Source organism: Solanum verrucosum, unplaced genomic scaffold (assembly GCF_900185275.1).
Source record: "Solanum verrucosum unplaced genomic scaffold, falcon-dt-bn FXZP01000298.1, whole genome shotgun sequence".
NCBI lineage: Eukaryota > Viridiplantae > Streptophyta > Magnoliopsida > Solanales > Solanaceae > Solanum > Solanum verrucosum.
Window position 1 is genome coordinate 805,865 of NW_026020113.1, and position 16,275 is coordinate 822,139.

Here is a 16,275-nt window from a genome sequence, read left to right on the forward strand (position 1 = left end):
CTAATACTAAATGGTTTACCTTCTGATTTTGTAATGACCCGAAAGGTCATTTTGGTAATTTTTCGTGGAAATGACTATTTTGCCTTTTCGGTAGTTGCCCCGAGTCCCATGTTTTGTGGTTGTAAAGTTGGTTTGAGGAAAAGTTGAGTTTTTATGAGTTAAAGTTGGTTAAAAAGTGCTTTTTCGAGTCATTTGGAGTTTCGGGACTCGGATCGGATTTCTGTCGATTCCGGCAGTTTTAGAATGTCGAAACGGGTCTGTGTGAAGTTACGGAGTTGAAACGAAGAATTGAGGTCCTAAGTTGCTAAAGTTGTGAAATTTTGATAAAGAGTTGACTTTGGTCAACATATGAGGTTCCGAGGCTCAGATTGAAATTCCGAGAGTACCGTTGGTTTCGGGAGGCGATTCTAAGTCTAGGATGAGTCTTGGTTGAATTTTTAGACTCTCCGTTTGAGTTTCGAATTTTTTTTGGCGTTAAACTAGTTCTTGGCATCTTATTGAATTTCAGGTCAAGGAGTCCTCGAATTCAAATTCCTACGGTTCCATTGAGTCCGGAACGTCGAATTTAGTGGGGGTACATATTTAGTTTGTGTGCACGAGATTCCGAACGAATCCCGAGGGTCCAACGGGGACTTAAACTTTGGTGTTATTGCTGTGTTTCAGCTGCAACAGCAGTCTTTTTTTAAGTCAAAATCAGTAGCTATTTTCCCACAACTTGAAAATACCCATTTCTCCATTTTTAGACTTTGAGAGCTCGAAAATAGGCGATTTCAAGTGGTTTTTCGCAAGGAATTCATTGGGTAAGTTATTTCCAACTTATATCTTTGATTTCCATCAATTATTTATGGATTTTAACATCAAAATTTGAGATTTCAAGTGTAAAATTTGGGGTTTTTTGCCTAATCCAAATTTAATAGAAAATTTGAGTTTGTGAACTCATTTCAACTCCTTCTTCGAAACGGTTTTCACTATTGGATTCTAAATTTCTTGGGGAACATTTTTCACTAAAAATTTCCAGATTTCAAGAATATTTTCCGGAACGAGATTTTTGACCATTTTACCCTTTTTCTCCAAATTTCACGATATTGGTGTTGTTAGATTCGTATTGATTGTGGGATTCCATTTATGAATAGATTGTAGTGATTTGGAGCGTGCTCGGAAGGGTAAAACTCAAACTTTGTTAATCATCCCAATCCTAATTTATGTGACAGAAGCAGTACAAAAATTAGTCTTTTTTTTGTTGTCTTGTAGATATTTTAAGTTATTATTTATTGTAAATTATAGTACTTTTTATTAAAGTTTTTAATAACATATGTTAATTTTTATGCTTGAGAGTTAAGCCAACATATTTTTTATATCTTTTAATTTCATATGTATTTTGTCCTTTTCCATTTTCAAAAATTAATACTCTCTCTATTTCATTTTATATGTCATTTCTTTTTATAAATATATTGATTGTGGTGCTTGGTTTTTCCCTCTTCTTATATAGCAATTTAAGTTATTATTTATTGTAAATTATAGTACTTTTTATTAAAGTTTTTAATAACATATGTTACGTTTTATGTTTGAGAGTTAAATCAACTTTTTTTTTATATGTCTTTTAATATCATATGTGTTTTGTCCTTTTCCATTTTCAAAAACTAATACTCTCTCCATTTCATTTTATATGTCATTTCTTTTTATAAATATATTGGTTATAGTAATTCTTATTGGAACACATGTTGACTTGTGGTGCTTGGTTATTCCCTCTTCTTATATAGTAAAATTCAATTGTTTTGAATATAAATTGATTTTTCAAATTAGTAAGATTCATATAATTATTACTTATAATTATATGTTAAATATATCTAATAGCTATTAGAGTATTATGTTTTAAAAATATTTTTGACTTTTATAAATTTTTATTTGGCTATATTTTGAATTGAAGAAGGTTGACCAATCGATTAATAACATGAAGGTCCAAAATTGAGGGTCAAATTATTTATTCAAAGGATCTAGACGTAGAAATGCACTAAATTACTATACATAATTATTTCACAACTTAAAACAAATAAAAAGGAATTCAAGATATTCTTCTACCGCTTATGGCAACATCATTAGTGTACATGAGTTTATTTTTATCAAATAATGTGGTTTTTTAACATTATAAATACACCTGTGATATCAATATTCTGCATCACATTTTCTTATTTCCTCAAAGTAAAGTTTAATTGTGGAAACCAAAATGGAGCCTACCAACATTGAAAGGTTGCTAAAAACTCCAATGGAAGAACTGAAGTATCATGAGGTTCAACAGCGGGTAGAGATCCTGGAAGTAGCAATTGAGAAAATTGATGAAGCTTTGGCCTTGCTACAAAAGGAGTTTGCTGCTATTTTTCCATCTGAAATACTTGGAAGCGATGTGGCTCCTTCAGAGGATGATGAGTAAAATTCTTCATCAAATTTCTATTTTTGACCAACTAGGTCTTGCTAATCATATCTATGATTTCAATAATTTTCATTTCAGTATGTTTATCATTAAATGAAATGAAATAAAAAAATTATGTCTTTTATTCGGTTAGTGTTGATTTTTCATTCATTGATATTGTAATTATATGACTTGACTTGAAAAGTAATAAAAGATAAATATTAAATAACACAAAAAATTAAAAATCATGTTAGTTAGCTTTTTCAAGAAAACCTAAACTCATTAAAAAGTACGAAAAACTGTGCAGAATAACAAGTATTTAAACCATATTAAATGATATAACTATTGTTTAGGGAAATTCAAATTCGCATCTATAGTTTCACCATATATATTTTTTTTCTAACTTGTATAATTCGCCTGATTAGTATGATTCGCCGATTTGTATAAATTCAGAATTTGTAGAATTTGATTCTAGATTGTACAAATTCAAAATTTTGTATATGCTAACCCTATCCATTTGTATACGATTAGTGAATTCATAATGAATTACCATGTTTGTATATTGGCAAATGAAATATACAACCAAAGTTCTGTAAAATTCTGAAGTATATAAATACAATTTTTTTATATACTTACCCTATTTGTATATTCGCAAGCGAAATATACAGCCGCAACCTTCATAGAAAAATGAACTATAACTATGAAACACAATTATCGAAATTATATTTATAGAGTTTTATTATGTCTACTATGTTTACTTTTTCTGAAAATTTCTCTTAAAATTATACCTCTTCAAGTCCTGGGCTTAAAAGTTGGGCAAAAAAACAAATTGTTCCACACTGAATTACTCACATATATATTAGGCCTTCTAATGGGCTTTTCATCCAAAAGGAAATATTTTGATGAAAGGATAATATGTTTCTTCCGTTGTGTCAATCTGAATTTAGAAGCGGAATAAAATTGTTTAGTCTATGAGTGTACCCCTAAAAAATAAGGGAAAAATGTATGAAGAGTGAATAAATTCCTTAGTCCCTTTTTAGATAAATATAGCAAACACTCCATCAATTAAATTCTTTAGCTTTCTTTTAGCATGGTTGTCACTAGATAATAATATACTAATTATAAAAAAATATACGCCTAAAAAAATTTGTTTTATGAAAACATCACGAATTCACATGTTCCATTTTAGCATTTAATTCTCCCCTATGTCTTATAATTAACGAGTTAAACATCTTGACTCAACAAGGTAACTAATCATTCGCAATAATGAACTTATCAGTAATTAAGTAGTGAATGACATTAATTTGATAAGTTGAAACATTTGTTTTGATTATAAATTGATTTTTCAAATTAGTAAAATTGACATTATTATAGTTAAAATTACATGTTAAATATATCTAATATATATATTAGAATATTATGCTTAAAACGACAAAATAAAAGTCAAAATGATTTTAAAAATATTTTTAACTTTTATAAATACTTATTTTTAATTACTATATTTTGAATTGAAGAAGGTTGACCAATAATTAAAAATATAAAGGTCCAAAATTGAGGGTCAAATAGTTTATTCAAAGGATCTAGACGTGGAAATGCACTAAATTACTGTAAATATTTTTTTCACAACTTAAAATAAATAAAAAGGAATCCAAGATTTTCTTCTACTGCTTATGGCAACATAATTATTGTACATGAGTTTATTTTTACCAAATAATATGGCTTTTTAACATTATAAATACACCTGTGATATCAATATTCTGCATCACATTTTCTTATTTCCTCAAAGTAAAGTTTAATTGTGGAAACCAAAATGGAGCCTACCAACTTTGAAAGATTGCTGAAAACTCTAATGGAAGAACTGAAATATCATGAGCTTCAACAGCCGGTAGAGATCCTGAAAGTAGCAATTGAGAAAATTGTTGAAGCTTTGGCCTTGCTACAAAAGGAGTTGGCTGCAATTTTTATCATCTGAAATACTTGGAAGTGATTTGGCTCCTTTAGAGGATGAGTAACATTATTCGTCAAGTTTCGGTGTTTGACCAACTAGGTCTTGCTAATCATATCAATGATTTTAATTTTACATTTCAGTATGTTTATCATTATATGAAATGATAAAAAACTTATGTCTTTTATTCAGTATTTGTAAATTTTTTCATTCATTGACATTGGAATTATATATGTTGAATTCACAAGTAATAAAAGATAAAAATTAAATAATACAAAGAATTAAAAATCATGTTTGTTAGCTTTTTTAAGAAAACCTAAACTCATTTAAAAGTAGGAAAAAATGTCTAGAATAATAAATATTTAAGGGAAAAGGATCAAAAATATCCCTCAATTCTGATTTATTGGTAGAGTTTACCCTTACCGTTAAAACAAAGTTATTCTTACCCCTGCCGTTACCAAACTTGTCACATGTACCCCTTTTTAAATGGAAAACCCCAAATCCAAATAATTACCCGATTTAAAAAAAAAAAAAAAAACATCCCTAAGCTAACCCGCACCCGACCCAACAAACAAGTAACCCAAATAAATAAATCCCTCCATCTCACCTAAATCAACTACAAATCCTACAAATTCAAATCAATCTTCAAGAATTCCAAAAATAAGAAAATCTAATGAAGATGGTAGGTGTTTTACAAACAAGAGGGCTTCTTGTTTTGCCTTCCAAACCCAAAATCAAGGCTTTTTACCCACTGCCTCAATGGGGTCTAACGAACAGATTCAGTTTTTTTGAATACCTTAAAGACTAGTTCCTTAATGGGTTTTCTCTACCCTCAAATGGGTTTCAAAAAGTTCAAGGCTTTGACACAAAGTCTCAGTTGTTTGGCCAAAGAGATCTTTTTCAATTAATTCGCCGATTTGTATAAATTCAGAATTTTTTATATGCTTACTCTATCTATTTGTATATCATTTATGAATTCATAATGAATTACCATGTTTGTATATTGACAATTGAATAATACAAACAAAGTTCCTAAATATCTTTAAATATATAATTTTTATATACGTATCATATTTGTATATTCACAAGCGAAATATACAAACGGGTAGAAATATACAGCTGCAACCTACATAGCAAATTGAACTATAGCTATGAAACGGAATTATCAAAACTATAGCTATAGAGTTTTATTCTATCTATTTAGTTTGCTATTTCTGAAATTTTCTCATAAAAGTATACTTCTACAAGTATTGAGCCTACAAGTTGGCCCAAAGACAAATTTGTTCCACACTAAGGGTGTGTTTGGTATGAAGGAAAATGTTTTCCTGAAAAACAAGTACATTTTTGACTTATTTTCTCATGTTTGGTTGGTGAGTAGAAAATATTTTCCGAAAAAGATTTTTAGTGTTTGATTTATGAATAAAAAATATTTTTGAGAAAATATCTTTTATTTTGAAATTGGAATTTTTTTTTAAAAACAAACTTTAATTTTTTTATTTTTTTGGGGTGGGGGTTGGTAGAGGGGATGGCGGGGGGGGGGGTCGAGGGTAGGGGTGGGGTGGGATGAAAATACAAAGTTTGAAATTGAAAATATTTTTTAAAAACAAACTTTAATATTTTTTGGAGGGGGGTGGGGGGCTGGTGGGGGGAGGGGGTAGAGGGTAGGGGTGGGGTGAAAATAAAATTTTGAAATTACTTTAATTTTTTTTGTGGGGGGGGGGGTGTGGTAGGGGGCTGGTGGGAGGGGGGTTGAGGGTAGGATGGGTGAAAATAAAAATTTGAAATTGATTTTTTTTTTAAAAAAAAAACTTAAATTTTTTTTTTTCAGGGTGGGGGCTGGCGGGGGTGGGGGTTGAGGGTAGGGTGTGGGGTGTGCTGGAGTGAAAATAAAAATTTGAAATTGGAAATATTTTTTAAAAATAAAATTTTAATTTTTTTTTTTTTGGGGGTGGGGGGGGGGGGGATTGGGAGCTGGTAGGGGCTGGCGGGGTTGGGGTCGAGGGTAGGAGTGGGGTGAAAATAAAAATTTGAAATAATTTTAATTTTTTTTTTGGGGGTGGGGGGAGGCGGGTCGAGGGTAGGGGTGGGGTCAAAATAAAAATTTGAAATTGAAAAATATTTTTCAACTTCAATTTTTTTAATTTTTTACCCCACCCTCACCCCGCCCTCCCTCTCCGCCAGCCTCCTACCACCCCAAAAAATATTTAAAGTTTGTTTTTTTAAAAAAAAAAATTAAAAAATAAGTTTTAAATTAATTTTTTTCAACAAAAAATTGTAATTTGAAGTTGAAGGAAAGTTTAGGAAAATGTTTTCCTTAATTTTTGAAGGAAAGTCATTTTCCTTAAATTTGAGGAAAATGAATTGATTTGAAAAATATTTTCCAAAACATTTAACCCAATCAAACATGAGAAAATTGAAAATTTCTTTCATACCAAACACACTCTAAATTACCCACATCTATATTGGGCACTTAAATGGGCTTTTCATCCAAAAGGAAATATTTTGATGAAGGGAAAATAGGTTTCTTCCTTTGTGTCAATATTAATTTAGAGACGGATTAAATTTTTTTAGTATAAAAGCGTACCACTAAAAGAAGAAGGAAAATTTGTATTAAGTGTGAATTGAGACCTTAGTCTTTTAGATAAGTATCGCAAACACTTAATCAATTAAATTCTTTAGCTTTCCTGTAGTATGAGTGCAATTAGATAATAATATACTAATTATAAAAAACATGTACGTCTAAAAAATTTGTTTTATGAAAATATCACGAATTCACATGTTCCATTTTTAGCATTTAAATTCGTCCTTGTGTTTGATAATTAATGAGTTAAACTTCTTGACTCAACAAGGTAACTAATCATTCGCAATAATGAATTTATCAGTAATTAAGTAGCGAATGACATTAATTTGACAAGATGAAACATTTGTTTTGAATATAAATTGATTTTTCAAAATTAGTAAGATTGACATAATTATTACTATAATATATGTTAAATATATATAATATCTATTAGAATATTATGCTTAAAACGATAAAATAAAAGTCAAAACGATTTTAAAAATATTTTTAACTTTTATAAATACTTATTTTTCTATATTTTTAATTGAAGATGGTTGACCAATTAATTAAAAATATGAAGGTAAAAAAATGAGGGTCAAATAATTTATACAAAGGATCTAGACGTGAAAATGCACTAAATTAATATACATAATTTTTTCACAACTTAAAACAAATAAAAAGGAATCCAAGATATTCCGTATAGAAACATAATTATTGTACATCAATTCATTTTTACCAAATAATGTGGCTTTTTAACATTATAAATACACCTATGATATTGATATTCTACATCACATTTCTTACTTCCTCAAAATAAAATTTAGTTGTGGAAAACAAATGAAGCCTACCAACATTGAAAGGTTGCTGAAAACTCCAATTGAAAAACTAAAGTATCATGAGCCTGAACAATTGGAAGAGCTCCTAGATGTAGCACTTGAGAAATTGAATGAAGGTTTGGCAAAGCTACAAAAGCAGTGTAGTGGTGTTTTTCCATATGAAATCCTTGGAAGTGATTTGGCTCCTTCAGAGGATGAATAAAATTCCTCATCAAGTTTCGATGTTTGACCAACTAGATCTTGCTAATCATATCTATGATTTCATTATTTTTCATTTCATTATGTTTATCATTATATGAAATAAAAAAAAAATACTTATGTCTTTTATTCGGTAAGTGTTAGTTTTTCATTCATTGACATTGTAATTATATGTGTTGAATTCACAAGTAATAAAAGATAAAAATTAAATAACACAAAGAATTAAAAATCATGTTAGTTAGCTTTTTCAGGAAAATCTAAACTCATTTAAAAGTAGGAAAAATTGCGCAGAATAGCAAATATTTAAACCATATTATATGATATAACTATTGTTTAGGGAAATTCTAATTCGCATATATAGTTTCGCTATATCTTGTTTTTAGACTAATTTGTTAATTTGCCTTATTTGTATGATTCGTCAATTTGTATAAATTCAAAATTTGTATAATTCGGTTTTGGATTGTACAAATTCAGAAATTTGTATATTCTTACTTTATCTATTTGTATACGATTTATGATTTCATAATGAATTTCCATGTTTGTATATGACAAGTGAAATATATATATACAAAGTTCTGAATTTTTTTGAAATATATAAATATAGATTTTTTATATACTTAACCTATTTGTATATTTGCAAGGGAAATATACAAACGAATAGAAATATACAGCTACAATCTCCATAACAAAAGGAACTATAGCTATAATACGCAATTATCGAAACTATATTTATAGAGTTTTATTAAGTTTATTATGTTTACTATTTCCGAAAATTTCTCTTAAAATATACCTCTACAAGTCCTGGGCCTAATAGTTGGCTCAAAAAAGCTTGTTCCACACTGAATTACCCACATATATATTGGGTCCTCTAGTGGGCTTTTCAACCAAAAGGAAAAATTTTGATGAAGGGATTCTATGTTTCTTTCTTTGTGTCAATCTGAATTTAGAGGTGGAATAAAATTGTTTAGTATATGAGTGTAGCCCTAAAAAAGAGGGGAAAATGTATTAAGAGTGAATAAATCCCTTAGTCCCTTTATAGATAAATATCGCATGTTGACACTCAATTTTGACCCTCCCGGTAGAAATTAATTTTTGAGCTTCTCAGATTTCGAATGATTTAGAATATTCAGTTTTTAAATCTTCTTTATACTATTAAATAAATCTTATTTATATCCGTACATTCAATCACATAGAATTCATGAGGAAATTAATTATACAAAAGAATAAAAATATCAAACATCGTAAAGAAGGTTTTGTGGGGGGTAAATGTTAAAACTAAGGTTTATATGAAATAATGTACAAATTTTATGTGGAGTTTAACTTTTCTAATTTTCCAACCAAACCTTTGTTTGATTACCGTGATGTTTTGTGTTTTATTGCATTTCTTTTTTTTAAATCATTGTAAGTAATATCCACTTGATACTTTTTCACATAATTTATAATACATGTGTAAATTAGAGTGAATTTATATATTAATTTATATAAGTTATAGTGTGAAAGAAGAAACATAGAATATTAGTAATATGTAAATTAAATACCCAGAGAATAGATTAACCTTCATAATAATAAAAACACATACTATTATTTTTCTTAAATGTAAACATATGATTTAAACCATATCTCATGTACTAGTTTGTCTCAACGTTATAATCATGCATTACTAAATTTTGTATTATACTTTCTGTATTATTCATTGTTGACACCCCAATTTTGACCCTCCCCGGCAATCATTAATTTTTGAGTTTCTTAAATCCAAACTATTTGAAATAACTGACTTTATAAAATTCAAAATATTTTTCAAGTCATTTTAAGTAATTTTGTCATTTTAAAAAAAAAAAAGAAAAAAAAGAAAAAGAAATAAGTAATAAATGTGATATTTTATATAATTATGTGCTAATTAGTGTATTTTATGAATGTTCGAAAATTGTCTCAAAAAGATTTTAGTTTTGTTTAAATATTTGGTAATTTAGTTTAATCAATTAATAGCTTATATTTTGAGTTAATTAGTTTATAATTAAGTTAGTTATTTTTATTTTGTTAACATTAAGAATCTCATTAATTAATTATATTAATTCGTCATATTTAAGTCTTAACTAAATTTTACTAGGGAAATTCAATTTGGTCAAATCATAATTCATTTGGCTATATAAAAAAAGACTAAGCTGGCCATCCACTTAGATTTTCCTACCAGGAGCCCACCATAATTCCCCGACCCAGCCCATTACTTCTATTACCCGGCCCAATACCCACTAATCCAATACATAAAAGATACCCACCAAACCCCACATTAACAACATAAAAAATACAATCAGCAACATGCCAAAACAACCCAAACGACCCCACCCCTGTACCATTCATTCATTCTTCTTCTTCCAGAAAAACCCAAAATGCAAAACTCAGTCCAGAATCTCTCCAGCAGCAGCCCATTACGAAACCCAAAATTCACAGTCTGGTCTAGTAAATTGACCCGGAATCGGCAGTCCCAAAGGTGTCAACGACATCTTCCTCACGTCCCTCTCCATTGTACGATTTGAGCAGAGAAGCAAACACGCGTCTGTCCCCATTGCCTCTTTCGGAATGGGACGAAACTTAAAAAAAAAGATGTTTATCCTTAATGGTGAAAGGATTTTGGATTTTGAAAATTTTCGAATGGGCCTTGAACCTGAATTTTCATCCGTTTCCCCCTCTCCAAAACCTAGTTTTCCCTTCTATATAATCGTTTGGATTCATTGTGGAGCGGGGGAATTTTTTTTTGGGGAATTAAGATTAAAAAAGGGGATTACTAGTGATAAAGGTCATATAAGCAATACACCTAAAAAATATTTTTCCTTATCGCTTTCTTTGTGGGTTGTTGGAAACTTGCCGGAATCCTCGTAGTTGTTGGTGGAAGCTTATTGTCTTCACTCGTCGTTGTCCCCTGTTCGCTGCACCGGAAGAGGTAATGTCCTCGTCTTATTATTTCTTCTTCCATGTAGCTTTCTTCTGATTTTCGAAAAAATATAATCATAGGTAGGCTTTGATGAAGTTCCTTTGGGTGATTAAGGCTTCAATCTTTTGGGCCTGTTGGTTTGATAGAGTGTCTTGAGGCTACCTGAATCATTGTTTTGCTTTGTTCTAATTGATTTTGTGTTCTTTATTCGGACTGCACTAGCAGTACAATTTTCCTTCTCCAGTGATTTGTTTGTGCTCTTGGCTGCCTTCTATGTGGTCTGGAACTCTCATGTTGGCTTAATTTTGTAGAAGGTATTCATGCGTTATTACATAGTTTGAATGTTAACCATATTCTCATCTGGTTTAGTACTATTTTCTTGCTCGAACATGGTTGGGTCTATTTGCTCGTTTCAGATCTTTTAAATGCGATTGTTGAGCTTGTTCTCATGCCTATTTGTGAAATGTGGCGCCTCGTAACAAGCTCCGATGAGTTTAGAGTTGATAGAGCTGGAAGGATGCAGCTATCCACTTTTCTTTTGTTCTTATCTGATTTCAGTATTTCAATAGTAGTTAACTATTAGCATCTGACCTTGTCGCTTGCTTCAGTAATTCATAGTATATTCCCTCGTCTTCATATGTTTGATGTCTTCGCCTTTGGATTAGTAGCTTTTGTGGTCTGGGAAAAACGCTGTTTTCAAATGGAAATTGACTAATTATTGTTGTTGAGTTTTCACTTATCCTAAACACTTGTTTTATTTATTTATTCATTTGTTTATTTTTATTTATCTTTTTTTTATAAAAAAAAGTAAAAATCAAAATATAGTGGAATTTGTTGGGTTAATATTTCCAGTAGCTTGTTTATGTCCTAATTCCCTGAAATGGAGTCTGACCAAATTGACTCTTAATGTGTGTTAAACATTGGTTTTTACCACTGTACATTATGTCACATTTTCTTTTGATCTTGGCTAGAGTGTTGAAGCGAATATGGCTAGTTGTGAGCTTTAGCTTCTATCGGTTTGTGATTATTTATACTAAATGTTCAGTCATTCGATTTCTTTCCTTTCAATTACATGGTATACTTTCTAGTGTCATTTCTTTTAATTGGAATATGCCCTACTGGTGTTCTCTTCTCTAACTTTTGAAAGTATGTGCAAAGTTGAAGTATTCCCTTAATTGTTTCTTGATTTTTCCTGAAATGCATTGATCATTTTTAGTAGTGATATGTGGTTGGCATGTTTTATAATAATTGTCACACTTGGGCATAGGTTCGTATTTAGAATAGTCTTTCCTTAGAATTTTAGTCTTTTGGTTATTGGTGTTATGACTACTGTCTCCCTTAATTGTTTTGATCTTAATTCTTGCTTATGGAAAGGGAATTTGAGTTCATTAATTACAAGGTCTTTTGTATCTGTTGAAATGTAATAAAGCATGCTTATTGTTTTACCTTAAACTTGCTACTTTGCTGAAATTTGTTTAAATTTTGAGTGTAACGCTAGTCAGTTCGTAGCCACCTTTTGCCAATCCTATGCTAACTCTTATTCATTTGTCTTTTTCATGTGAAATCTATCCGAGTTCATCGTGAACTCCCTTTTCTCCCATTTCGGGAAAGCCGTAAGGGCTCAAACCCTTTCCTCTTGAGTCGGCCAGCCTATTAAAAAATGACGAACAGGTCCCGAAGTTGAAAGAAGCAACAGATCGAGAAATTGAAAAGATTGGGCTTTAAAAAGGCCCACTCTTCTTTAAGAAGTTGTACTTTGTTGCTTCGGGCATAAGCCCCTTTGTCATTTTAATTGCTATTATTGTGTTAGTCTAGGACAGGTACAGGTGATTCAAATGGGCCAAAGGCCTAAAATGAGATAGGCCCAAATACTGGTCCAGACGGACAGAAACCAGATCTGGGCCTAACTCTCTTTCTTTCTTTACCTTATTGTGCTCATTTTACTTGCTAGTATTTGTCGTTAATCTTAAGGTCAAAAATTCAAATCTCCGAAAGACGCTTAATTATTTCGTTTTAACAACTTTGCCAAATCGATCACCTTTAAAAGGACTTAAAGAATTTTTGCAAGGAAAATACCTCACTTAGATGATAGTATTACAACAATTTTCTTTTTTCCCTTTTGAAATAGTTTCGACTACAAAATAGTTCAAATTTGCAAGATGAGTCAAGTTAAAATTATTTTAGCCAAATAATTAATTATCGGATAACCACATTAGTGGACATTCTAGGTGCTTTTAAAACCTTCCTAGACTGTTAATAAGAACCTCGAACCCTTTTTAAGGTTTTCACTAGATTCCTGTTTTAGTCTTTTGAAAACAATAGTTTTCTTGATTTTTCTTAAAAATTAAGTGGCGACTCTAAACCAGTCAAACATATATTTTCCTAATAAAATGTAACGACCCTCTTAGTCATTTTATGAATTTTACCCATTTTTCTAAGTTAGCCCCGTTTAATAGTTTTTATAAATGATTTATGACTTGTGAGAATGAGTGATATAATTTTTAAATTTAATAAATGATTATTTTTATTGTTAATAATAAAGGAAAAGAAAATAAATGGGCCAAATCCATATATAATATAATTTAAGTTAATACCCTATATTATTTTCGATCAATCTTTTAATTTTAAAAAGAAAAGAAATCTCCAAAGAAGCACGACATAACCTCAGCCGTCGGCACAAGCATATGAGCGACGAACCTCCCGCAGGTAAACATTAATTATGCCTTAATCAATGTGTTGGTGTATATTCATAGATGTCATGTTATCATTATTTATTATTATTATTATTATAGTTGATTGTAATAGAAAAAGAAAAACAAGAAAGTGAGTTTGGATCAATAAGAAGTGGAAATTGGAATACTGTACAATGTTATTGAAATTGGAGAAATATGGGTCTAACATTTAGTTGACAATGATAATAATCATAAAGAAGGTTAGGAGGATGAATGTGATTATGAATTAAAATATAATTTCATTACTAGAGGTTATTGGGTTTTTTGTTCTTGTATCGATTTTCCAGTTGGATTTTTCGTGGTTGTCACATTATGACTCCTATCTTAACCTATTGATACATGTAAGTAAATATTATGTGTATTATATTATATGAAAGCTATTAGGGTTATAGTGTTGGAGAAATTATGACTTAACCTTAGGCATGAATTTGAGAAATATGAAAGTTGACATGTTAATGGACATCGAGCTTAAGAACTTGATTATAAACTTGGGTAAATTTTTGGGTCAAAGCTAAACACATAGTAATATGAGTGTTGTTAGTTTTGGAATCTTATTGTGGTCATTTATTTGAATAGATTGCTTTGATTTGGAAGTTCAATGAAAAGGGAAGACTTAACTCCCAGAGTGATTGTTCGACTATTTGAGGCAAGTGGATTTCTAAACCCTTGTTAAGTGTATGGAATTCATGTATTTCCTTGTAATATGTGTTTAGAGTTATGAGACTTGGTGATGGGTTGACTTGTCCACATTGATTAATTCTAATGATGAGAAAGGGATAATAAAAGGCAATGTGATCAATTGTTTGTGTGATGTGTTGAGAATTGTTTGAAAGGCTTGTTGAATCATTGTTGATGTTGTATCCTGATTGTGTTGTTGTGAATTGTGCAATGTTATGAAAATAGTCATCTCTTCATTATTTGTGTGAACATGTTATTTGCATTGTTCCGAGACATGATTGTGACAAGTGTTATGTGCATTGAGAAAGAATAAGAAAATAAAGAGGATGTACCATTTCGAGGGACGTATCGCGCGCCGCGATGGATACTATATTTCGAGGGACGTGTCGCGCGCCGCGACGGATACTATATTTCGAGGGACGTATCGCGCGCCGCGATGGTTACTATTATCGAGGGTCGTATCGCGCGCCGCGATGGATGCATGGACAGATATGTCCCCCATGGGTCCCGGACTGAGAGACAGCGGGTGTGTATCATTAGGTCAGACATGCATCACTATACTTGACATTGCATTGCACTTCTTTATTATTGGTGAACTTGATCTTGTGTGTTGTTGATCTTGTGAGTGCCTTTCTATGTTGAGGATATGAAACTAATGTTGTTGTTGAGGATATGAAATTGTTAGAGTGTTGTGTTGAGCTATGTGTTTTGTAAACTTTGAATTGTTATGTTGGGCTGGTACTAAGCAGGTTGTAGTTGTGGAGGTGGTAATTGATGAACTTGTTGTTGACAATATATGATTGTTAGAATGTCGTTGTTGAGATATGTGCTTGTAAATTGTGAACTGTTAGGTTGAGCTGGTTTTATACAGATTGTAGTTGTGAAGGTTCGGTTGGGGTGTAAGGAGTACTTGTATTCTATCCCCTTAGCTCGTGTTTAGAGGTTTACTTGCTGAGTACCGTGTGGTTTGGTACTCACCCCTTGCTTCTACAAATTTTTGTAGGTTACGAGCCTGGATTTTTTGTGGTACTTGTCATTCTCTTCTTTTCCAAGGCTTCTGGGAGATTTGTGAGGTAGTTGTTTGTCTTCTCAGCGATCCTTCTTACTCCTGTTTATGATCTTGTTCTACTCTAGAAACAATGTCATATGAGACTTGTATTTTTCTTTTGATTCAATTGTAATACTTTAGAGGCTTGTACACGTGACAACCAGATTTTGGGGGTATATTTGAGTTTATTATAAAATTTCCGCATTTTATTGTAATGGTTGAGTTTTAGGCTGACTTGTCTTGGTGGGTTAAGACGAGTTCCATCACGTCCATTTTTGGGTCGTGACAAAATGGTATCAGAGCCCCAGGTTCATAGGTCTCACGTGTATGCAAGCTGAGTCTAAGTAGAGTCTCAAGGATCGGTACGGAGACGTCTGTACTTATCTTCGAGAGGCTATAGTGACTTTTAGGAAAAATCTTCACTTCTTGAATCTCTATCGTGCGTACTTGGTCCGATTTTAATTTTTATCGCTCCATTCCATTCTCTCTCACTTATAGTGATGATTCGTGCGTGGTTCCTCATGTGAGTAGTTGATGTCGTATATGGTTTGAATGTTAGATCTGATGTTAAGATGAAAGTAATAAACTTATGAAAAGGATGGGTGGTTAGATTTAGAATGTTCAACAATTTTAAGGGGTTGTGTAAGGTTAGTCACCCTAGTAAAGTGAATAGTGCTTGTGTGGTATGTACAATATTTATAGTGGTTTAACAGTTGGAAGTGGAATGAGGCTATATAATGGATATGTAAATTTGTTAACTACAATTAGTAAAGTTATCATAACATGAATGGGTTGCTTAGAAAATTATGAGAATAATGATGCACCAATTGAGGTTAGAATTTCTACTACGATTTTATAGATTGTGTGTATATCAAAGAAGGCCATGATACAACTACTACAATAGTATTGATGCTTACTTGGTCAGAGTTATAAAGTGTGTTA